The following is a 26,715-nucleotide window of genomic DNA, read 5'->3' on the forward strand; positions in this document are numbered from 1 at the left end:
CACTTTACACCAAGGGAAATATGACCAACACCTGTGTGCAGGGCTGCAGCTACAGCTGAAGATACAGAGGTCATTTTATGTGGCTTTTTTTGAAGTGGTTATTTGCCTGGTTCACAGTTAGGCAACTATTTCATTATTTTCACATTTCTTAAAAAGTGGTTCAATGGATTGTTGGTATATTTAAATGTTATAAGAAATGCATACAGAGAGGCAAGGAAAACATGCTAATAATAATAAAACTTTATTTGTATAGAGCACTTTTCCTAACAAAATTACTTTAACGTTTTGAAAGTAGGTTGAAGGTGAAACATATACACTGTTATTCATACACCGTGAATAAAATATTTTGAATCAAATGATGCACCTGTGACCATTTTTTACTGACCAACTGACCCTCCCAAAGAAAAAAAAAAAACAAGCAAAGTAAAACATGCCTATATGGGGCCATATGATGGTATGTTATACTTGAACCATATATACATACATATACATATATTTATATGGTTACCCATGCTCAGGTAGTGTTGCAGCTGTCTTTATTATTAAAATATGCTCTGTTATCCCTGTATTTAGAAAATATCACTTCTACTTCATCCACAAAACTATAAACACAATTGATACATAACTGGTTATACAACTGGTAACATGCTAGATGGCTGATAAAATGCAAAGTAAATCAGATGGTGTGACACAGCTTATATGTAGCTTCCTCCTTTTTGGACTGTCTGTTTCCTTAAGGTCAACACTGTTGAGACAGTTTTGTGTGCACCAAAGTTCACCAACATTGGATATTAAGCTTTATGTGGATTTACTTCACTTTTGTGAGCAAATTCACAGATCACAACTATTCAACTGAAATGAATTGATTAAGAAATTTCACTTTAATGGTTGCTGGTATGACAATGTCCTTATTCATATATTACACCAGATAGGTTTTGGAGACTCATGTAGATTTTTTTTATCTAATCTAAATATTTCTAAAATATTTTTTTTGTGCATGAATATAGGGATTTTGTTTCTCCTCCAGAATTGTACTCTGGCACTGTGGAGAGGGCTTTGGAACGACATGTAGAAACTATAGGGAGATAAAATTTACAGAAAAAAGAAAAAAATAATCATCATTGATCATTGATTTGTTGAAATGAATGAATAAAATCAGAGCAAAAAATCTGAAATTTTCATTTTTAGGGAGATATTCAAAATCTTGTTTAGGGTTTGGGGTTGCACTGGGGGAACTTCAACAGAGGATATCAGCATTCCTAAAATCCTGGCCATGGCCTGTGTACCTGTGTTGGAGCTTGTTTTGGCTTAATGACCAACAGGGCCACAGGGGACCTCGGAGGTCCCAGGGGCCTCAAGAGTAATATAGTATGCACCACTAAATCACATCACAAAACAAATAAGGGCTTACCTTCACTTGTTCTGATGGTGTTATTTTAACCATAAAGACTGAGCAGCTGATCAACTTAAAATGAATATTTGCTAATGCATACAAAAATACTAGCAGAGTCCTTAAAATAAAGAGTACATAGTATGAACTACTGTATGCTGTATGTGCATCCTCCTCCCTTTTTGCCTCTCCTCTGCTCTCTAATAGGTAGAGAGGAGACAAGCTAGTAATCACTACAGCACACAGCTAAATGAAGCTGTTCAGGCCTGTCTGCACCCTCTAAAAGCACAAAGGACAATTTTGGTGGAGTGTGTGTATATATATGTGTGTGTATAAAAAGAAGAGAGAGCCCTTGACACCCAGTTAAGATCCTTTTAACAGTCTCTCTCGCCTCTGGTCTTCTTTTTTAAAGGCAGCCTCGCCTAAGCCTTAAACGCTCCTCATTACAACACTGTCTCCTAACAAGTCATTCTGCCCAGGCCTGCCACTGCCTGACTGGTTTTAATGGTTTGCTTTCTAACTCTATCCCCATCCTGTAATTGAGGAAGAGTCTGTTAAGGATCTCCTCTGGAGGCCAGGCTTGTTTAAGAGGCTCCTAAACGAAGAGATTCATCAGAGTTTTACAGCAGCGCAGGGGAAAGATCAGCTAATCAAGGATGCACCAGTTGGCAAAGAAAGAAAACAGGAGAAAGGGTCTTTGGTCTTGAGGACAGAGCAGGGCAGAGAAGGACGGCGCTAAGGCACATTATCTAGGACATAAAAAATTAAAATCACACATTTAGATCACAGAGATGATATGATTAAGTATGTCAGGCAAATTGACCTACTTTGGAATAAGTATAGAACTTTCTTTGTAGAGTATGATCTAGTATTTATTAAACTCTATCTCCTTGAACTCATGCAGGTAGTTATCAGTGCAGAGGGATGGGATGGCAGCCAGTACGGCTCATGGCTGAACAACAAAGGCTGCAACATATGTGTAACATTGTTGAGATTCATATATAACTAATTTCTTCAAATTAGCTATCAACATAACAAGGAAATGTTTTATCTCCAAATTGGTCATTGCCCATGGAAATGTTGATACATGGTTAAGAACATTTTTTCAAGTCTGTCTTAACACAATACTCACATACCTGTATGTTTGTTAAAAGCATTATCGGTGTCTGTAATCCTTCCTCCTGTCCATACTGCCTGTGAAGTGCACTGTAAACAACTGAGGACAAAATCCACTGTCCATGCGATTACCAGAAAGTATCCCTCTGCCCCAGCTCAGCAAGTAAACACTCTCTGGGGAACACAACTCAGACTGACGAAGCCTCATGCTTCAGCTGAACTTTCATTTCCACTCCTATTTCTTACAGCGTAGTTGCACTTAAGCTGGATTCATAGTTACAGCTACACAGCGGCTGATGTGCAACTCCTCAAAAATTTAATTACACGTCAGAACTACACTGTTTACAGAAATACCACTTGAGGACAGTGATTGGCTGCTTGTGTTTTTTCCAGTAACAAACATCTAGCAAAGCCATCTTCACTGCAAACCTTCCGTCCCTCCATCACAGCGGATGAAAGAACGTAAACAGTGACTGTACTGGAGTAGTCGCCTATTCAGTAATAAGATAAGACATGACATAAGTTCCCTGAGTGTAACAGCAGTTATAAGAACATGGATAGCACACCATCGCTCTCCCAAAGTAAACTAGAAAGTGCATTCCCTGTAGAAAATGCTCATGATTGCTGAGAGCTGAAATTTATTGCACTGCATTGCTGGAAGTGTTGGAAGTTGAAATGCATTGCACTGATCACATGCTGTACGACACATTTATCTAGCGGTGTTGCTACCTGCAAATGAAATCTGACACTGAACTATAATTCAAAACCTACATCCTAGACCTCAATAGCAGGACTCCCATTAACCCCTTGTATCAACTGTAATTCCAGTTCAGGAAGGGATCTCTGTAGGGCCAGTATGGACAGGAGGGATGATTACAGTGACCTGTGATGTTGGCATGTGAGTGTTGTATAAAGACATACTTAAATAATTTTGAAAATGAAAAAGCGAACTACATGTGCATGTGTGTTGTATCCGCATGAATGAGTCTACAGAGGTGTCATACATCAATGACAGTGGCTTAAATACACTGAATCTGCACATGTACACAATGTGCACTTCAGACATTTGCTATTCCCCCTCCACATCATCTGTTCAAATCTGAATGCTATTGCTCATTTTCTCTGCTGCTCTTTTCTTTGGGGCGCTGCCTTTCAGTAGTCAGTCAACATTGCTGTTGGAAGCAGGGCAGATTGATAACATTCGATAGCCACAAATAAAATGCAAATGGCCTCTGAAATCATGTTAAATCCCTGACGGGTGTGAGTGATGCCGAAAACAAGAGCTTGATTTACCTGTCACGGTGTCACGTTTGGGCCCTTCTCAGTTCCCATATTAACGGGGATAGACGTATATACGGGATGACAGGGAGGGTTGGAGGAAAGTAAGGAGAGAACAAAATAACACAGCCAGCCAACAAGGGTAAAGGAGAGAATGGGAGGCAGTGGATGAAGACTGATTGATGATGAAAACCAAAATGGAGTGACGATGAGAGGAGACAAGAGCCGTTACAGAGGTCTAACATGTCATGTTAACAAGTGGAAGTGGATCTTGGGGAAAAAAAAAGGCACTGCTGTTCCCACTCAGGACTGACTTCATTAGCTCATATTCCCCTCCTTACCCTTCGCGGCACGATAGCCTGGAACCGACAGCTTTTTCCCAAATCACTTCTCCTCTCAGAGAGACAAAACCCAACAGACCCTGAGATGAAATCAGAGAGGAAGATGGAGGGCGGGAGGAGGAGGGGGGTGGGTCTAATTTAGGTCAAGGCTGACAAACCTCTAACACTGAGTCAGGAGTGGAAGGAAGACCTGGATTGAAGAGCTTTGTCTGGACTCTCTTATGCTCTTTGAATCACCTTGCAGTGAGCCGCTGAGGCGGCAGTGAATCACTGCAGCTCACTCCATTTGACTCACAAATCAAATGACGGAAGCTTTGTTTGCTTTTTGTGATGTTTTCCCTTTGATAGAGACGGGGATGTGCGGTTCAGATGCTCTGCAGCCATATCCAGCCCGTAGGCCAAAATCAAACAACAAGATGAACTCCAACACAGTGCTATTTAAAAAGCCACAGCTCAATGTACTGTTTGAATTTACTGTGCAGCTCAGAACAGAAAAACACATGATTACAGTTGGATCAGTGTGCCTGGACCTGATGTTAGGAAATCAAATTGTTCATTGTTGTTTAACTCTATATAATGGATGTGAAACTGCCTGATTTCATCTTAATACCATCCATTCATAAATGACCTAACAGGTTGTTTGCTGTTACCTTCCAAAATGATGCATATGATTGCTCCTATGGTTAAGGTTTGGGTGGGTCTAGGCACAAAACCTGGTTGGTTAGTGTTACAAAAACATTGTGGTCATTATTTAAATGAATCAACATTGATTTGGTAAGATAATCGATGCAGGCAGTGGTCTCTGATGTCTAACCATCCACTTCAACCTAGTCTGTGTAACAATAATAACTTCAGTTTTCTATATAAAACATAGATTATTGTTGGATCATCAGATCAATATATAATTAAGATTGTGATTTTTTTTTTTTTTTTTTTTTTTGGAGTACTTATATTGCTATTCATGCCTGGGGTTGCTGAGATGGTGGGATCTAAGTGCCCCATTTGCCCCTTTAACATTTAGCTTGTGCTAGCGCTAGGGTCAGCTCCACCCTCTCGTCCATATATGGTTACTTCTCATCACTTCTGACTCCAAAAGTCAAAGGTGGCAACATCAAATCCAAGATGATGATGGTCACATCGCCAAACTTGAGGCTTCAAAATGGCAGTCCACGAACCGATAAGTGACGTCATGGTGACTACGTCCATACAGTCTATGCTGCCAACTCATGAGGAAGACTGTGTGTGCACATGTAAATATAAAGACATATAGCATATAGAGCTATATGTGGTACATCATACGCTGCTGTAGCCTACTCCGTCATTGCTGTTGTGACTGTAAAACGGTGGATACATTATTTGAATGTCACACAACCCCCAAACTTTGTATACAACGCTGTAATTTCAGTATTGTATGAACTACTTTGGTAAGGACTTGAATATAACGGACGTTCATTTATATGTAAAAGTTTCGCACTGCAAAACACACAGTCCACTCCTGAATCCAGAGTGGTCTTACTTTCTCTAACAAATGATCTTTTTACAGAAACCTGCTTGCGGAGAGAGAGCATCAGCATCGGACTGTGTTGGCCCTCTAACAAGTTACCCTTGGAATTCATGTTAATTAGCTGCAGCTGATATAATCTAATGCAGTGACATTTTATATTCCAACATGGCCAACATGACGGCAAGAAGCGGAGATAATTTAGAACCTACATGAATGTTATGTTTATTTGTGTTTGGTTATGTGTGGGAGATAAAGACTTTAAAATGGATTTGTTAGAAAATCCAGCTATGGTTGTGGGTCAAACAATACAATGTAGATGTCTTTAGACATCAGAAGAGATTAGGATAAAAAATAAATAGTTTCCCTTGACATAAAATATGTGTTCTGCCGTGCTGGAAAAACTTGCCAATTGGTGAAAAGTAAACAAATGCTGTTGGAACACTGTGGACCAATTAATGCAGTTTTAAAAGCCAGAGGAGATTAATTAAATGGCTTACTCCCATTCTTGAAAATTAGATCAGCGACATTGGAAACATTGTGCATGATAAACTTATCGTGAAATAAATATTGTACACAAGCTGGATCCATATCCATTTTCATGTCAAATGTTATAATTTTCCCACATGTTGAAACACACACACACACGTGCACACACACACACACACACACACACACACACACACACAAACTGAGGAGACTCACTGGCACAGAGTCCAGTGCTTGCAACATAGCCTGACCAAATTAGAGCTGACTTAAAAATCAAAGTGAATGCAGGAGCCGCCCACATTAATTTCTCATCTCATCTTCTCCCTATACCTCCCAAAGCACCAATTATCAGCATCTTACAGTGTTTGTGTGTGTGCACGTGTGCACGTGTGTGTGTGTGTGTGTGAATATGTGCCTGTGAGCATTAGCAAATAGGTGTGTCTTTGTCTTCTTGTTATGCTGAGTGTGTTTTATGCTGTAATGGACGAGCACATGCAGTCTGAAAGGATGATGCTTTCAATCATTGAACAGTTCAGTGACTGAAAGCATTATCCCTTCAGCCTGACAGACAGTTGGCCCCTTGACCTTAAATTCACACAGGGTTCAACCACTTTATCATTAATGTGACGGCACACTATCACCAACAATAAGGCTTGAGTTTGCTTTCCTGAGGATCAAAATCAGGACTTTGACTTCTTGAAGCTGCACTAATCTTTTTTTTTTTTAATCTTAACAATGGATCAAATGATTATGTGTGATGTGAAAGCTGCTGATTTTATAGATAATTATCACCTAACTCTGAAGTTCCCCTCAGCTCTACAGAGAATTTTAGGGTTTTTCAGCTCATTGTTTTTGTTTTATAGTCCATAACTTTACTGTTTGGCTTAGTCTTATCAACCTTGTTTCCTGCAGCTGCAGCAGCAGGCAGCTGTTTTCAGTGACAAAGCTCTGATAAACCCACTGTACACTACCTGCTCAGCACCAAACAGTAGACAGACACAGTTAGAGACTAGCTGGTGGACATAATGAAACATTTAGCAGTTTAAGAACCAGATATTTTTCTCAGGAGTTGGTGGAGACCAATCCAGAACTAAAAGAGAGTGGATTCAAATTCATCAGGTGGACACAATCATGACTCCAAATGAATGCTAATGTCGCTCTGTGTCTGCTGGGTGTGTAAAGTAAGGAACTGCATGCTTGCTAACACATCTGTTAACTTTATAAGGTGAGAATGTGTGTTTACAGCTTTCTACACTGCCCTCAAGTGGCCTCAAATTTCAATCAATTCTGCTTTAAAGTTACAGTTGTAGTGGTTGCATTTTCAAAAAATGCTGTATTTTTGAGGTGAATGGATCAAACTGAACAAGCACTTCAAAATTCAGAGATGACATAAAACATGAAGGGCTAATAATGATTACAAAATATAAGAGTTGTAGCTGATTATACTACGCTGTGGATTTTGGCCTCCATCACTTACATTGAAAGCACATTTGAAGGATCTTTTAATAGTCAGCATGAACAGGAGGAATGATTACAGTGAGGAAAACCTCTTTCACTGTTCATATGGACACCTGACTGCTGTTTTAAGACACACTTGAAAAATTGTGAACCCGTCCTTTAAACCTTTTGTTTAATTGTTTAAATTATTCTTGTTGGGACAATCATTCAGATAATTTAGATGATGTTGAGGGTATCTGTTCAGTAACCCATGCTCAGAGGTTCATGCACACGAACATGATGCCAGAGACAGCTTTTTCTCACATTTTTTCTCTGCAATTTTGAATTCATGTGCTGTTGGTAATTATTTATCATAAGAAGCTGGTCATGCATGCATAACGCAAAACGGATCGACTACATTGTCTAAAATGTCCGTGTTGGACAGCAGTAATAAACAGGTGAAGGCAGATCTATCAGAGCAGTGTGAGGGATTGTGCCCGTGGTGTTCGGCATACATTATGTTTATAATTTGACATTTCTGTCAGTCACTGTGAAATATTAACTATCACATGTGAATTAAGCAGCTTCTCCTCACTATGTGTTATGCTCATAAGACACTAAATCAATGCTGATCTCATTCTGAAACATTAAATAAAACATAACTATTTCATTAATGTCAATAAGGGCCAAATTAGACTGCTATTTTGGATGCATGTACTTGGAATACTGAGCTATAAAAACATTTCCAGATGAAGCATTCCACTGAATTAACCTTTAATCACATACTGTCTTTCTAAGCATCAAATAGCCAGTGACAGCCTGGAGGTTAGAGAGATGCCTTGTATCCAAGAAGTTAATGGTTTGAAACCCAGGTCCACATGTTAAAATGAAAAGGAAGAGGGGGCTCAGTTGGCTGTGCTAAATCATCGGAAAAAGTGCTTCTGTCTCACTCTCTCACACACACTTACACACAGACTAGTCCTTCTCTGGTGATAGTGGTCAGGGTTCAGTGCTCATTTCACACCCATCAAAGTGGCATTTTAGCAGCCCTGATATCTCACCCACCCCAATCTCCTCTACAATGAAATGGTGACACCACTCACAGCATTAGACTTATCTGTCTTTATATACACTAAATAAGAGCAAAATACATTCATTTGGGGATTATTAGTCTGCAATCTATGCATATATTAACATCAAAGTAGAGGTGAAATTGAAGCTCCATTACACAATGTATTTCATTCTGAAATGGAATCTAATGAATGTCTGTAATTTGACAGGGTTACTGGTGCTGCTGGGTAACCTTTATGGGTTAAATGTCACTGGCTCAACAGACTGAAACCAGTCGAGTGGCTGCAGATTCAGAGCAGTGTAGACGTTTTTAAACAGCAGAGATTGCAGTTAAAAAGTGGTACACATAGGGAACATCTCTGCAAAATCTGAAAGGTGGAAGGAGCTTCAAGAGTTTGAGAAATGTCCAATACCAACATTGAATTAATGCTAACATAGAAAATATTGAGACTATCCTCCAATAAAAAAAACAAAAACAAAAAACAAAAACAAAACAATCAGCCGTTTCATTAAGTGCAATGTTTATGTTCAAGTGACAGAAGCCCTTTAGTGGCTGTAGTAATTATGATGGGAGCAAAGGCGGAAATCATCCCTGCATCCCATTGCAACCCAATCACCAGAATAAAATGACGGCATTCTGCAAACCACAGATACATTGAATCTCTATGTTTCAATGTTGATCACAATTTAAGCTTTTCTCATGTCATTTAATACTGTATTAAACCGACCGTGCTCCTCACAGATCTGACAGTTGTGTCCCCCCCGTGAGGCTCTTTAACAGTTGGTGCCTGAATTATTAATTAATATTGATAATCTCTTGATTTTATTATTCAAAATGATCTATTATCTACCACAACAAAACTGTGCTAACTTATCTGACTGGAAACACCCTGCAGATATTAGCTCTCTAGCTGCCTAACCGTGCAAGCTATCACCATTTCTGGCCCGAGTACTTTTGTTTTTTGGGGGGTTGAGACAGCTCGCTGCCTCCATCGACCACCGCACCTTTCACAACAAAACTGCAGCATGTTGCTCCACAGCAACAGCGCGTTGCTCCCCGGCCACCATGCATTGCTCCCCGGTCACAGCATGTTGTGTCCCGGCCACAGTGCTTTGCTCTTCGGTCACAGAAAATTGCTCCCCATAGCTCCCCAGCCATAGCGCATTGTTCCGCGGCCACAGCTCACTGAGCCGTCTGGTGTTTAGTAAACACAGCTGGTAAACAAAGTTGACGGTTTGCGGGTCGGGTTGGCTTCATGTGGTTGATTAACGCATATTTATGCATATTTTGTGCACATTGGCTCTCATAACAGTCAGGTGGGTGCAGGTATTAAAACCCCTGACCAGCACACTACTCAGCTCTTCTTCTCCATGTTAATTTGGTGCTGCTGCTTTTTGTTGTTGATGCAAACGTCACTCTTCCTCTGTCTGTTTGAAAACCCAGTGGTTCAGCGGACATAATCTCTCCACTTAATTGGAAGCCTTTTAATGTGAAATCTCTACAGGAGAGGTATAATTTCATTAACACAATCTTAACATTGAAAATAAAAATGGCAAAGTAAAATCAGTTAAAATTAATTAAAAGTGTGTGGAATCAATATTTCACTTAAAAAGAGAAACAGAGTGGTGAGTAGGACATGACTTTGTTGTAATGATGTTAATAATGATGTGTGTGTATGTGGGAACTTACCATGAGAGCCATTATAGTACGCCTACAGGTGATCTTTATTTGGGACAGGCTTTTATTTGTCAGTAGACCACACAGCCTGCAGCTATTATCTGAAACCTGGCCATTATCACAATACAGCTTCTATTTCAGAATTTACAGTAACCCATTAATCAAGCTTTTTGAGCTCGGTGCTCATGTGGGCTCCGGTATTCTTCTCTTCGTCTCATGCCTCTTCTTCTTCTTCTTCTTCTTCTTCTCTGCTGAGTAAAGCAGGTCCTACTAAGATCAGCCAATTAAAAGCAATGCCTGTTTAATCACCGCAAAATGGGCAACAAAAGGTGTTTAAAAAGTGCTGCTCACACAGAATCCAGTCAATTAGAGGACAACCTTCCTGGGAGAACTCGCTTTCTGTTTTAGGTTAATGCACCAAGTCCCTGCGCACGAACTGTCCACACACACAGATTCTGTCAGACACATACACACTCTCTTACTGACGCAAACACACACACACACACAGTCTCTTTGCGTTCACCAAATGCTGATGTGGGACTTTTGTGGTTCATTTAAAGCGTTGCTGAGGAGTCAAAGGTCCAGCCATCACTTTCATTATGAGAGACACACACACATATACATGCACACACACACTGCGTGGCACCGGGAGACACAGACACACAGCCAGCCGCGCAGAATTAACAGTATGCACATAATTAACTGAAGTTAGACTCCATGCTAATCTGCCACACACTCCCTATCATGCCAATGAGGCTGAGCTCCACAGTTTCCTTTTTCTTCTTCTATCTCTCTGCTTGTGTTTTTATCTGTCTGTAACACACACATCTATGCATTATCTCTTCCCTCCTTTTTTTTTTTTTTTTAAATAACTTTTTTTTTTTTTTAATAACATAGTGGGATATAACCAGGGTAAATAATAAAGAAAGAAAAAAATAAAATAAAAGGACAAACAACAAAAAAACAATAACAAAAAAACACACAAAAAAGCTACAAATAATATCAAAATTAATGAAGGATAAGACACAAAACACACATATGTATATCCTCCAAACCCCCTGCACGCCCCACCATCATGCCCCCTCCCACTCACCCCCAAATCCCCACAACAATCCATCCATGTATACATTCAAATTCATATCATTCACAGGTCTTTCTCTCGCCTATTCTATCATTGACCTCCCTCATCCTCCCCATCACTGAAAGCAGGTCACATAATGATACAAATTGAATTACATATACCATTAGGGAAAGGAATGCTAATAAATAAAATGCTAGGGTACAAATTAAATAACCAATCAATATGAATTTCATAAACATAATACAACTGGAAGGAGAGAAACAAATCATAAAAATAAATAAATTAATTAATAAATTGGTAATAATGCTGGCAATAAAAATAAGAATTAAAAAAGGATGAAAAGCATAAAAGGATGTGCTCCCCCTGTTTGTTTGTTTGGTCTTCCCTCCTTCTACCTTCCGTTGTTTGTCTGCTCTCTTTCTTTCTTTCTCAGCCACTATACCAGCCGCTTTGCATCCGCCAGATAATGACACAAAATTCAATTTCTCGCTGAGTTGCCTCCCTAATGGCTGAGTGGGGGGAGTGTGACGCACCGAGGTTCCCGTGCTGAGAGTTACCTCTCTGTGGCTGCTCTCGTATCAGAAGTTCACACCTTCGCACAGTTTGGCGCGGCAGGACGCTGGTGAACCGCAACGGCAAACAGTGTGCACAGCGCACAGGAGGTTCAGATAGACAAGAGGTTCAATGGTAGCAGGTACACTGATAGAGCAAACACTCACCTGTGAAAGGTGCTTCATGTAGCATTTCTACATATCACTATAAATCATTGTTCACACATGTTGTATTGTTGATTTTGCTCTTCAAAATCAAGACCACATTTCTAATAACGTGTGTCCTGCACACAGAGAAATAGGGGTATCATTTCTGTACCTAAAGGTACATTTGTCAGAAAAGTACCCTGTAAAGTACAGAAATAGTCCTTAAGGTGATAACTGTGGACTTTTGTTTTAATTTAAAGGTACAAAATCATTCCTGATAGAGAGGGATACATAATTGTACTTTTAACAAGCTTAAAATGGTTCAAACTGGTTCATCCCCCATTGTGTTCCTAGACATGAAATGGCACGAGACAGTGAAAATGTTGGGTAGTTTTCCTGCTTTGTCAAGCTTGTCTATGGATGAGTTAATTAAAAAAACAATTGAAGATGGAATATAAAATTAACAAAGAAAGGACAAGAAAAACCAGGGGTAAGTAACTGGACCTTAATGTTTCTTTTCATGCTATTGTTAGCTAGCTAGCTAACTTTAACAAGCTTAACTCAGTATACCGTAACGTAACATTAGCTAGCTACATTTAGGGCTTGTTGCTAGATAGTCTTTAGCTATTTCAGAATGATTTGGTATTTTAATCAAGTAAGTTAAACTTTGTGACAGGACACGTTTTATTTCAGAGTGATTTTGTTCATTTAATCAAGTTGCTAACTGCAGTGATGCAGAGTTGAAATGCTTCCACTTGCCATCACCATTATTTTTATTTTATTAATTTTAAGCATTGGTGCTCCCTCATGCACCCCATGCAGACTTGAGTAGTGCAACCCATTCCAGCCAGCTAATCTAACATTTGTCAGTCCATTTCCATATGCATAATGTAACAGACTGTGATCATGTTAGTGTTTAACTGTTATGATTGTTACTGTAAGAAACGTTAGTTTAGTTCAGACATAAAGTCTGTTGAGTTGCAGTACTGATATTTCCAGACTGTCAGTGAACATGTTGTCCGTCATGTGAGCTACCTGTAACAGTGATCAACGGGAGATAATACACCTGTAATTGGCTGAGAGTTGGGGGGGTTGTTCTTTTTTCTTCCTGTTTTGGGTGCTCAGTAGTTAGTTGATGTTACAAGAGGCTAAGTGAGAGTCTAGTGTAGAGTTCATGGCAGGTCTTTTTGTTATTTTGACGTTGGCGACGGCCCACAGTAACCTGTGTTGTTTTGAGCAATGAAGTTGCAGAGAAAACCATCTAACATCTCATCGTCTGCTTATCGAGGGACTTTACAATAATTTATTATTGTATCGTGTTTTTAATCACTTTTACCTTTTCACTCAGTGCAAGACAATATGAGGCAGATATAATAGACATTTAATCTTTTTTTTTAATATACTCCAACTGTACACTAGGTCTCAAATTGTTCATGCAGTTCAGTGGATATTTTTATCCAAAGCACCTTACTGTACAATGAGTGTGCAGACTCTTAGCATGTATCTGTCTCTTCCCTTTTGCCAAAGGAAATGTGTGTTGGGGAGGATTCAACGTCTGTTGAGGCCAATGTGAACGTGCTACAAAGTGAGTATTGGAAGACACATCCAGACATCTGGACTGTCAAACACCACATGGCGCAAACTTTCTCCTGGAGTTGTTGTGAAATCATGGAAAGGGTGCCCATGAAGGACGTATTCAACAAATACCCATGTACTTAAGGATGCCTACTGGAGTAAATATGGTGAAGACACCTAAAATAAAATGAAATATGTAAAAACATGAAGCTTCACTTTACATTCAGACAAACTAATGTGGCAGCTACAATTATTAGATTTCAACTGAGACCAACATTTATCTTCCAAAATGAAATATATTATATATCAAAATTCTTTTCATTTTTTATTATTAAAATTAATTTTTCAGTGGAAGTTTTTTCAGTGCCAATACTTGTTTCAGTGCCAATACAACCTTTTCCAATAAAAGTATTCCTTTCTCAGTTCAGGTTTTGTTTTCAATGCCAAATTTTATTTTCAGTGCCAAAATTTAACTGCCACTGTCGTAGCCCCATAAATGTTACAGTGGAGCATTATCAATCTATGTAGTAACCTTGGATATTGTGAAATTGAAAGCATGTCAATTGCTGTCACTGAAGACAAGTAAAGTAAAATTTTCTAAAAGTTGAGTTAATATAATCTGTAAAGGCCACAGGCTTTGAAGCTTTTTATCAGCTATTCAGTGATAAACTGAATGCGAATAATAATGTCTTCATGTATATTTCATATTTTTTTGACAAAGTCGACCAAATCCATCCTTCAACAAGCAGCTTCTGTCATCGCTTCAAGGAGGGCTTTGCCAGTGTTTTGACAGTCACCTTGCGGATGAACCTGACAATAGATCTGCTGTAATTATCACATTGCACACTTGAAAATGTTTTGGACATCTTTGCCGTATTAGTATTTTTATTTTTATATATAGAGTTTTTATTAGTTCTTTTAATGAGTGAGATATGAAAAATACAGGGTAAGTGTAAAGCCCACCTATCTGTTCACAGGAAATGTGACACTGACCTTCCTTCAGAGGTGACTGTCAGTATCATGAAAGAGTGTTTTGCATTTAAAACTGATTAATTATAGTTATAATAGAGTTATAAAGTTGATTTTAGTTAATGTTCTGTATGTTATACTCAGAATTTTGTTACATTTTAAATTTGTGAAACATGCACTGCTTGTGTGTTGTATTTAAAACTGGTTAATGAACGGCTCACAAGGCCTGATGCCTCCAGATGAAAAGTTTTTGTTTGTTTTTGTACCTTACTTTACTTTGTGACATTATGTGTGAAACCAAGTTGTGAAATGGAGTTTTCATTCACTCAGTAATTAGTGAATGGCTCCTTAGGCCCTATGCTTCAGCTTAATGTTGAAAAGGACTGCTTTTTGCCATGTGCTGGAACTTGTTAAGGACAATTCAGTTCTAGCAGAAAAATACATTGATTAAAATGCATGAAAAGGAATTGGTTTACATGTAAAATGTTGAAATTGTTAAAAGATGTAAACTAATTGTTCTTCAAATAAATTTTGGTGAATAATTTCAAATGTTTTTGTCTCTGACTTTAAGAGTACATTTTTGCCTCATAAAGGTACCTCATTAGGTACCAATTCTGTACCTTTCCAATGGGTACATTTTTGTACCAGGACATAAAGGTACATTTTTGTCTCTAGGGGTGCAGAAATGTTTTTTTTAGAGGTACAGAAAAGAAGGTACAATAATGTACCATGTACAGTGCTTGTACCCTGCTAGGGTACAGCTGGAGCGACAAAGCATTTGTACCCTTTTAGATCCATTCCTGTACCTTGATTTCTTAGTCTGTGGTGTTGTGGATGCAACATTTGTCTTTCTAAAAAACAAACCAGTAACCCAAACTTGCGCCTAACCTTGCTGATGTCATCTGCTGGATTTAAAGTAAATAAATAAGGGCAAAAGGGGCAGAGCCTGGTTGAAGCTGAGGTGGAAAGAGCAAGAGGCAACAACCACCTGACTCTGATAGGGTGCTACACCTGTCAATCAAGCAAACTGCTGAGGTTTTATTTTGAGAGGGAATTCAGGATTTACTTAATAGAATGCAATATACTTGGTGGTAGGGCTGGATTTAAAAAAAAAAAAAAAGATTTTCAGAAATTTTCAGTTTTTTCTCAATTGCTTTGACACATTTCTTGAAATATTTTTAAAGTTCTTACAACTGATGATTGTTGTTATCCCCCCCCCCTTTCTCTCTCTCTTTCTCTCTCTCAACCCAACTGGTCAAAGCAGATGGCCGCCCAACAAGAGCCGGGTTCTGCTTGAGGTTTCTACCCGTTAAAGGGGAGTTTTTCCTTACCGCTGTCGACAAGTGCTTGCTCATGGGGGAATTGTTGGGTCTCTGTAAATTAAAGAGTACAGTCTTGACCTGCTCTATGTGAAAAGTGCCTTGAGATGACTTTTGTTGTGATATGGCGCTATATAAATAAAAATTGATTGATTGAATTGAACTGAAGATGCATTTCCCATTTCCCAAAACAGCAAAAGGCTGTAACTCACCCAAAACCTTTAACCCCTGTTTCAAAGTTAAGTTATTGTTTTAAATGAATATGTCACTGCCAACAAATGGCACGTTCCTTTGACATTGTGTTACACCAAGGTGGTCAAAATGGTTAGATGTTTTGACTGAATGACAGTGGACTGTGGAAGTGTGTTCCTCATCTCTTGAATTCCATACGGTCTTGTCCTACATGTTTTCACCGACACTAAACGCCTACTGTACCAGACTGTCATTTTTCTGAAGCTAACTGACTGCTATTGTGTATCAAAGTGAATACTCCTCATACGTTGATTTCAGAAGCACCCTTTCGTCACCAAAGAACCAATAAAGAATTTCACCCGAAATCAGAAATACTCAGAAACGAACATTTTTATTGTACTGCATCAGATTTTTCTATGTCATTCTTATTTCCATACTTTTCAAACTCAGAAATGCTGAATACCGTAAATAAAATAATATAAAAATAAAAGCAACCCAAGGAAACTTATTGGTGGAAATATCTCAAAAACAGAATAAAGAGTTAAATTCTCAGAACTTCACATTAAGTCCATTTGTTCATCAACATTGCATCGGATGTTTTCCCTTGCATTGCACAGAGGAAAAAACCTTCCCTGGCAGTCCCCTGCAACTATTGTCAGGCAACTAGCATTCATTGCCTCCAGGAGGGACATCTGGTCATATGGCCAGTGATCATATACCTTCCATCTCCAAGCAGAGAAGAATTCCTCAATTGGGTTCAGAAAAGGAGAGTGTGCAGGGAGGAATTGCATCATCATACGGGGCTGTGCTGCAAACCATTCATTCACAAGGCGAGAGTGGTGGAAGGCAACATTGTCCCAAATGATGACATACAGAGTCACGCCAGGCCTCAACAGCCCTCTCTCTTCAGGTGGAACCAGCCTTTCATTCAGTGCATCAAGAAATGTGATGAGACGTTCTGTATTGTGTAACAGTGGCCCTCTGCCAATGATGTTCCTCCCATGTCTCCTCAGTTTAGAAAGGTTGAATATGTGATGTGTCCCTTCAGCTTCTAGCTCCATTATTCTGTAAGAAAAAAGTAAATTCATAAAGCAAATTATCCCAGTTACATGTAACTGTACGGTACGGTATGACAAGGCATTACAATAATAAATCCTTACCTGCACATACTGGAGTCTTGCCTTCTTCACGATGTCAGAGTTTCTATGAAATGGAACTCTGTACAGCTGCTTCATTCAGACTTGGTTTTGTGTAAGGACTTGATCAATAGTAGCCAGACTCACATTGTTGATATTTCTAAATGCTCTCTGATCTGCAATTACTGCTGCCTGGATTTCACACACATCTGATCACATTTTTTTGCCACGACCAGTGTTCAGCACAAAAGATCTTTCTTCTGCCACCAGTGTGTATGGTAGTCTTGATTGTATAAAGTAGATGTAAAAGGGCATGTCAAAATTGACAATATAACAGTCACATAATTGGGATTGATTAAACAACTGCATTAATGTAGACACAGTTGAGCTGAAATACACAGTAGTGTACAGTAACATTGTGACTTAGGTTTTCTCATTCTAAAAATTGCTCTGACTCAGAATGGCCTGGACCCTTTATCCAGCCTCTCTAAAGGACAAGCAATGATTGATGACAAGGTCAATAATTGTTGCCCGAATTTCATTTGAGCTCTATTTTTTTCTCTTGCTGCAGCTCCTCCATCAGGCATTCCAACTCTTCTTCCTCAGGCCCCTCTGCCATGGCCTCCTACTCTCCTTACGTGCCCTTGGCCTCTTTGATCCATATTTGCAAATAGCAACAGAAAGGTGGCATCTTTTATAGACAGATAAGGACTGATTGCTCATTGAAGAGTTGTGCAAAGGAGTTTCACACAGATGCATTAAGATATTCATAATTATGCAAGTATTTTCTATCAGCTGTGAATAGATGTTTTCCTTTTGTCTAACACAGTTAATCCAATAGAGTTTTGGATCTTTCAATGAGATTTGCATTAACTGTTTTGAAGAAGGGTGTGAAAAATGTGTGAAATGTTAACACATTTGCAAGAGAAGACTTCAGCTGTGCTAAGAAGGTGATGATGCAGATCAAGTGGATCCCAGTTTGAATAAGCATGTCTTAGCAATCGAGAAAACCTGTATGTCATCACAAGCAGCATCCACTGCAGCAAGCAAAGACATTTGATTTTGTGGTCGATGAGCTTATACTTTACACCTCCACTTTACACTTCTGTTGCCCCCATCCAATGTTCATCTGAGCAGGCTCCTCCATGTTCACACATTTTTGTAACACTGTTGCCCTCAAACTCTATAAATGTCTTTTACAATACAAATTCTCATGACTTACACTTGTAAGTTAACTGGAGAGCACGTGCCATTGGATGATCTAAGATGTGAGAAACTCCCCATTCATAAATGAAGTTTCACCTGACAATAAATTCATCAATTTAGTAGACATTATGACATTATTATCCATAGCAATGCAATTTATAAAACATGGGCTCAGCAGATTTTGACAATTAGATGGAAAAAATTTTTACATATTTTTGAGAGTAAAACTATTCAACTGAGAAGAAACATAATCTATTTTGATCACAAAGACATATACAGTCTTATTGTACATAATCATCTGCCTACATGTGCCAAAACATTTGCAAATGTTAATGGTGAGAAACACTTTTTCTGTTGTGCACAAATAACTAAATATTGTGAAGAATTTCACATATTGTTTCGACAACTTCTACTGTCACTGGAGAACTGAGCCAAAACAACTGAGAAAAACTGTAAACACAACTTTTATTTGAATGATCCAGTATTGATTCTTGAATCCAGAGATAGATTTTTTTATTGCGCCTTTTCTTAGTGAACATGTACATCTCTGCTAAATGTTGTGTGTATGCAGCCGTTACTTGTGAATGTTTCAGTTATAGCTGCAAGATGTATAAAACATCTTTGTGGAAATCAGGTTATTATGAATACTTTCAGTCTGTGGACTGCCTGCAGTTTACAGGACTGTCGTGACTCAGGATGGTCAGCTCTGACTCTGGTTATCTCATAGTGGATCTAGAGATTGCATCTACAAGAGCAACAGACTGAAAAAAGACTCTGCACACTGATCTGAGACTCTGTTTGTGTTTGTTAACGAGATATTATCTCTGACTATGACATGTGAAGGCACATAAGTTGATTAACCAGTGAGTGGATTCTACTTTATTCAGTTTGACTCTGCTGGGGATCTAATGCTAGCTAGCTTCTATCTGCAGGTAACAGGCTGATGTCAACACAAATAGTGCAGAGGCATTAGTGAGCAGACTATCAGTTTCTGCTGTCTGCGCTGGCACTGATAATCAAAGTGGATGTGCTGTACTTAAAATCCTTGGTCCATAGTTTTATAACTGGAAAATGCATGTACAATTTAACCTATAATGTGCACTTTACACAATTTTAGAATCAAGAAACAGCAGTGTTGCTTACTTGTTGAATGTAGAAGAAACGTAAATTACTAGTATACATTCTGAGAAGTGCTTTATGCACTATTATTAAGTATCTGATGTAACTGAATTATCATGAATTGAATCATAATGAATCCATTCTGGGCTTTGTGAATCATAACTGAATTGGGAGATCAGACCAGCCCTATTGAAGATTATTTGTAATCAGCAGCTATTGGTACTGCATCTTTAAAGAGCACTCACATTGATTTAGTATTGACTGACACATTAAAAAAAGAATGGTCCAAATCAAAGCAGCAGAGGCTGAGAAATTCTGACTTTTAGTCAAGCCCCAAAAACACTGGATCCTACACTTCCCTTATTGCAACCTATTGCATCTTTTCTTAGACACTCCCTGCCTAGAAAATGCCCATGTCTTCCAATCTTAACAACTCAAGTTGATAGCACAGACTTTCAGTTTAAATTAAACCCTAATCTGAGGTAACGCTGATACTATCTCCTCAGAAAGCAGAGAGCTCTGTTCAGAGCCACAGAAAACATTATACAGGTTTAAAATCGGTGGAGTGCCCCTTTAAGTTTTACCCAGGACAAAAGTTTTTAGCCTGAAGAAATACTGCTTGCAAAACAAACTATTATAAAGTGAAAAAAAGAATAAATAAATAAAAGTTAACAAAGACTGGACAAAGATGTATTCCTTCGGTGACAAACTGCGTTTTGGGGTCACACAACATAGTATAAAAGCAGACACTCAGTGTAAACTAAACACGTGGCTGTTGCCTGTGTCATTGTTTGCTGCATCACCTCCTTTGCAGGAGAGTATTTTCCTGTGAAAGAGGAATCCTCTCTCAGGTGCTAAGAAGAGAAAATATACAAGCTTTCATAAACTGACTGGAGGCTTTTCACACAATATTCAAGAAGCGTTCACACAGGCAGATGGCACTGAAGAACAGAAGTTGTTACCTGATAAACTGTATGCTGGCCAGTCAGTGGAGACAGTTGAGCTTGTGTGCTGCTGCTGATACCAGGATGGAACAGACCGAATGTTTCCTCCTCAGCGTGACCCTGAGCAGAACTGCTGGTTATATAAGAGTTAGAAGCTACACAAAACTATAGGCACATTCCACAGCTTATTTTTAGCACAAATCACACAAAGACGTGAGATGGTTGCTGACTAAGCAAATGTCACCTTGGCTTGATGATTTATTGGTCAGGCTCTAGTTTGTAGGGTGTTGGTTGCTAAGTTCTAACTAGTTTTTGCTGAGGTTCTCTGAGTTGTTGCTTGGATGTTGTTAGTTGGTAGATAAAGTCTTACTAGGGACGTGCAAAGTTTCTAATAGTGTGATTGATACAGTATAGTGAATACGGTAATGTTATGGAGTAGAGAGGTACCATTGTTTCATACAAATCATGAAAAGCCCATGGTGCAGGGTGGATCACTATTGCAAGGTATAAACAAATGACAGTAAATTACATTTAATTACACTTAGTAATAAGTCAAATACAAATGAATACAATTCATATGTATGTACAATTCTAAAACTATTCAAAACACATCAGTGAGTCACACTGTTGCACTGGGTGACATGAAATCCCAAAATAGTCCTGAACAAATGCACTATTTCCTCCTGTTTGAGTAATGTATGTTCAAAACTACAGTGACCAGCAGTTTTAGAACATTACTGAAAACAATATATTTGTGACCTATTTTGAAAGATTAACATCTTCCATCTGAAAGGACTGAGAGATGGACTAGTCTTTTGGTGGAATTTATTTACAATAGGAAAATAGAATAGCATCAGCTTTTCCCTTCAATCATCAGAATAATCAGTAGAATACCTGGTAAGTCACTTTCCAGCCATTAAATCCTGCCTATCTAACTCATGACACTACACATTAATATCTTTGCATAACACCTTTTAATCCTCCTGCTTTGGTCCAGTCTTGTTACAGGACAAAAAAGAAGGCAAAAAACCCCAAAAAACCAAAACAAAGCCTCTCGAGTGTTTCATTACGTCATTCTTTTTTATGAATCTGTGAACACAAATACTTCAGGGCATGCTGCCCTTAAAGGCAAAATAAAGTCTGTTGGAGAAATTACGAAGAGACAACGATTTCCAATAGCAAAGTAAGGTCATCTGTGTTTAATTTAGAGACCTATAGGAATATGGAAAATCTATGATCTGTATAATCACCTTCCCAGGTCCAACGCCACGGGCCCAACGCTGCCCATTGATCACAGCGAGCAGGCGTCCTCTAAAAACAGACATCAACGCATCCAATAAGGAGGAGGAGGATGTGAGATGGCCAGGCAGATTAACACTGGGAGACTGATGAATGTTCTCCTTCCATTGTTGATTCATTTGATCAATTAATTTCATCAGTTACCTGTGACGGCTACGTGGGTGGGTGGGTGGGTGGGGGGGAACGGAATCACATCACAGTGGGAGTGTCAGATAACTACTAATTATCTACAGGCCGAGTTTTGATTTATGGATGTTGAATAATCATAAATTTGATGAGTTACAGCCACTAATTGTCAAGCGACACATGTTTGAACCTATACAGTGATCAGTGTGGGACGAAGACTTGTTTTTAGGTCTGGAATAAATTACAGTGATTTGGCCAAGGCCTGTATCACACGATTAGCATAATAGATAAGCTAAATGGATAATGCTGACTTGAACCAAAAATCTTGCCCTCATCTATCTTCCCTATCTGACTTAAATGAGGTGTGTGTTTGTGGGTGTGTGTGGAGCTTAGCAAATAATTTATACAGAATTTTGCTTTGGCCCTCATGAGTCAAAGACAAATGGACTGGATGCTGCATGTTGTCATCATTATCAGATCCAGGTCTCACGGATACGTCTTTCTACATATCTGTTATCATCTGTCTACCTGTCTGTCTGTGTGGTCTGGAGGGCAGCAAGGACAGACGGCATCCATGACAGGTTTGTATTTATGATCCCATCTGACATGGTCCATTCATCATTCAGTGTAAACCTAGGGAGCTTCTCTGCATGCCAACACCCCCTACTGCTCCCTCTGTGCTAACTCAGATTAATAAATACAGTCAAGCCTAATGGCTTTTTATGAAAAATCACATCTGGTTCAGTCAATGTTGTTGACTTATGAATGACTTAGAATGGGAGGCAGAGCCTTCAACTATCAGGCTTCTCTCCTTTGGAACCATCTTCCAGTTTCAGTCTGGGGGCCAGACACCCTCTCTGCGTTTAAGAGTAGGCTTGATAAAGCTTATAGTTAACTTGGACCAGCTCCTAGTTATGCTGCTTTAGGCCTAAACTGAACTATATAAATAAAACTGAATTGAAGTTGAATTGAACTGAACTGATAGATATGGTAGTGTCTGTTCAATTATGCAGTATTTATTGTCATATTAAACCACAAAGGTAAACTGTACATTGTAAAACTGTCTAATGAAAAATGGTTAAAAGTCTCTCTCTCTCTGTATATATACACTCACCAAGCACTTTATTAGGAACACCTGTACAACTGAATGCAATCCAATACAACAGCTCTGACATAGATTCAATAAGTTCATACATTTTCAGTTTTGGGGCTTTTTTTCAGGTTTATCAAAAACTCAAGACACTCATCAGCAACACATTTCTCTGTTGTCTGTTAAAGAGCGGCTGAGATTGATGCTAAAATGAGAATTGCTGGTCCCCCTTAAAGGTCAGTCCACCTTAAGTGAGCCTGGCCGGGTTAGGCTAAAGTGTAGTTGCTAACTTTGGGGCTAACCCCCTTGAAGAGACAAGGATTTTCTTGGTTTTGAGGAGCTGCAGTATTTATTAACTGACACACTGTAGCCTGTACTGTGCATTTACTGTCAGACTGACAACTTACTGCTAACCTTTTCCTCTGCTCTGCTCACATTCACCGTCACTTTTCTGCCACTTGCTCTCTGTACTCGCTCAACTACACACACTCATTTACACACTCACTACACATACACACACATTACGCACTGCCCTATTCCTTAACGGAGCTATGCTACTCTTATAACAATACCTTTCATGTAGATGTCCTTTAAAGAATGAAGAGAGGGAGGATGACTCAAAACAATTCCACAATAATGTAGGGTGTTATTGCACTCACACAGAGTGCAAGTGAAAATCAATAGCAGCCCATTGATATTGTTGATCGCCTGAAATTTTACAGGGGAAACAGGGACTAGGTTATTCAGATGCTGGTGATATGTGCAGTTGTATGTTTATTTTAAAATTTAACACAATGTTGTTGTATAATTTGGCTGAGTGGAAGCATCTATTTTGAAAAATGAGTGGACCAAGTATTGAATCATGTGAAACACCACAAAATTTTATCCATCCAAATGTATTTTGGACTCCTCGGTTCTCTCTATTAAAGGTCAGCACTGTCAAAATGGTTTCCTATTGGTCAATACTGCCAATTTGTGTGTAATATTTCACTAAAGTGAACTGTTGTTTATGTGCCATTGTTAACTAATTCACTGATTGTGGCAATTCCATTGAAATTAATTGATTTTGTTTATGTGGTTGAACAATGAATAAAAAAGTATCAATATATATTTATGGATAATTGTTAGGGAGGCAGTGTGCTTGTGCTTGTGTTGTATATGGTGTATGAAGGGTGAGATACTTCTACAGTAACAAAAACAGAATATGTGTTTTTCTGCTTCTTTATTCTCTGGTTCTCAAAGCTTTATGTATTTGCCCCCAGCAGTGCCCTTAGGCCTCACTTTAAGAATCACTGGTGAATTCTTGTTTATGTAAAACTACAGCACGTGAAGTATTGCAACCTTTAGTGCATCAATTATACAGGCTGAGGCGCAGCAGGAGTGTGTGTCCAGGGCGCCAGACTCTGGCAATAGGAGAAACAACACCGGTGAGCCAGGGAGCACCCAGCCATTAAATGGCTGTGACGGCTCACTGAGCTGCTGCCAAAACAAACCACACAGAAAATGACCAGAATGCATCTGGGGGCGAAGAGGTGCAATGAAGAGATAGAGTGAGGACAGGGTTTTAGGTGGCTGGGGCAACGGGGGCTTGTAACAGCGGAAATATGACACTCACTACTGGCCAGAGGCCAGGAAACACAGACGAGGACAGAGACCCGAACAGGACGAAAGAAAACATGATGACAGTTGGGGCGTGGTATGTCAACTTTACTGTTACACAGAAGCGTAGCGGATAAACCAATGCATAAACATCCGTGGCTTCTAGCAGAGAGAGGAAAATGCAATCACTCACACGGTGGATAAAGACATGGCAGTGTCCGCTGTAGACATTTGTGGGTCCAGTGCTTTGTGGCTGGCAGCCAAGGGGGGGGGGGGGGGGGGGGTATCGCTGCAGCTTGTTAGGACACTGTGGAGGGTGGCAGCCAAAAGACTGCCTGTGTTTGCCCGGCTAATATGGGAGAGGTTAGGAGCCAGGGAGGGTTCATTACTGCATCCATCCCTGTGCCTCCATCTGAGCCAATGGAGCTGGAAGATGAGGCACAGCCAAGAGACAATGCTACTTTTACATATAGAAGCCTGGCCAGTGTTACTGCAGCTGTCTGGACAGGTTCTGGACTACAGAGGTGGCAGATCCAATCCATTTCTTTATAGCTTCAATGCTAGTGGTAAGACACTCACAGATTACAGATTACAGATTCTCCTTGAATGTCACCATCACCATCTTCTGCTCTCTTTGGTTAACTTTTAATTCAGGAACAACAGACAAAATGAACATCTTAATTTTCAGTCCATTACCTCTGACTTAAAATTCATTACCACCAACAAATTGCAGTCACTGAAACACCTGCAATCTGAAAGTCATCAGACTTCATACTGAAAATTCTGACCAGAATACAAATAAAACTGAATTGGGGTTAATTTTTTATTTTCATCTCCATCCCGCCTTCCTCTCATTACATTTACACCTTTTTAAACTGACAGGTAACACCCTGTCTGGCTTGTTCCCATCTATCAGTCCATCTCTGACAATATCTTTTGCAGCTCACCTGTATGATTTCTGTGTTCTCTGCAGCAGGACGTACATGCTTGACTTTTTATCAGTTTTCATAGATGTTAATGTGGACTTGAGGAACTCTGCATTTGCACTTTTATACTAAACGTGGCCACATCATTTAAAACTAATTACAATTTGATAGTTTGTTAGATTTGCAAGACTTATTTCCAACATTATATCAAAAATTTAAAGGAAAGACACAAAACCAAAATTAAATTTTCATTACAGTTTCTTGATAAAAAATAAAAATGCCTTAATCTGCAACCAGGACCGTCAATTTACTGACACACTTAATATTCTAGCAACAACTGACTCACAAGAGAATGACTGGTACAGTGTTATTTCTAAATATTTAGCACATGTCTGAGATGCAATTCAAGTTCATTACACACAACTTCCAAACATAATTAATTCAGTTTTACCCAAAATGTATTGAAAGCGGTGATTCCTTCGGGTTCAATTGAATTTGCTGCAATCAGTGGATTCATTCATGAGGGTGAAGTGAATCCATACAGATTTTTTGTGTTGTGTGGTGAAATTTGACCCATGAATTTGCAATGTTGATCAATAGCAAGCTGTCTTGACAGTGCTGACCTTGACGGAGAGTCCAAAATGGAATAAGCTATCGTAGCTTATTAGCTGTGTAAACTATTCAATTTTATTTAACTTCCTCTGTCTGCCACAAAAGAGCAAGTGTTTGTAGACAGATGTGAGGTCTATGGTACAAATACATCTTTTGAATAAACAGTGTGAAGGTATTGTCCCATCTGTGATCGATGTAAGCTAGCAAGCTTGCTGACAAGCGGTTAGCAAGCTGGTTAGGTATTGTCCCTCTTCAATCACTTTTTATTGAATAAAATGGTGTAAAAGCACTAGCCTGGCGGGCTGGCAAGTTAGCACTACAGCAGTTCACCATCGAGCCCTGTGAGTAATCGTCACTAAGCTTCTGGACCCACCTATTTCTCCTTACTTAGAGTGATTTCAGTGATCTTTTCCAGATACAAGTAACAAAAATGAATGAGCATTTAAGAGAAGTGTGCATTTCAAAGCAGCTGGCACGTCATTTTCATATGTAAGAAGAGAGGTTCTAAGGAACCATGGGGCAC

Source organism: Thunnus maccoyii, chromosome 8 (assembly GCF_910596095.1).
Source record: "Thunnus maccoyii chromosome 8, fThuMac1.1, whole genome shotgun sequence".
NCBI lineage: Eukaryota > Metazoa > Chordata > Actinopteri > Scombriformes > Scombridae > Thunnus > Thunnus maccoyii.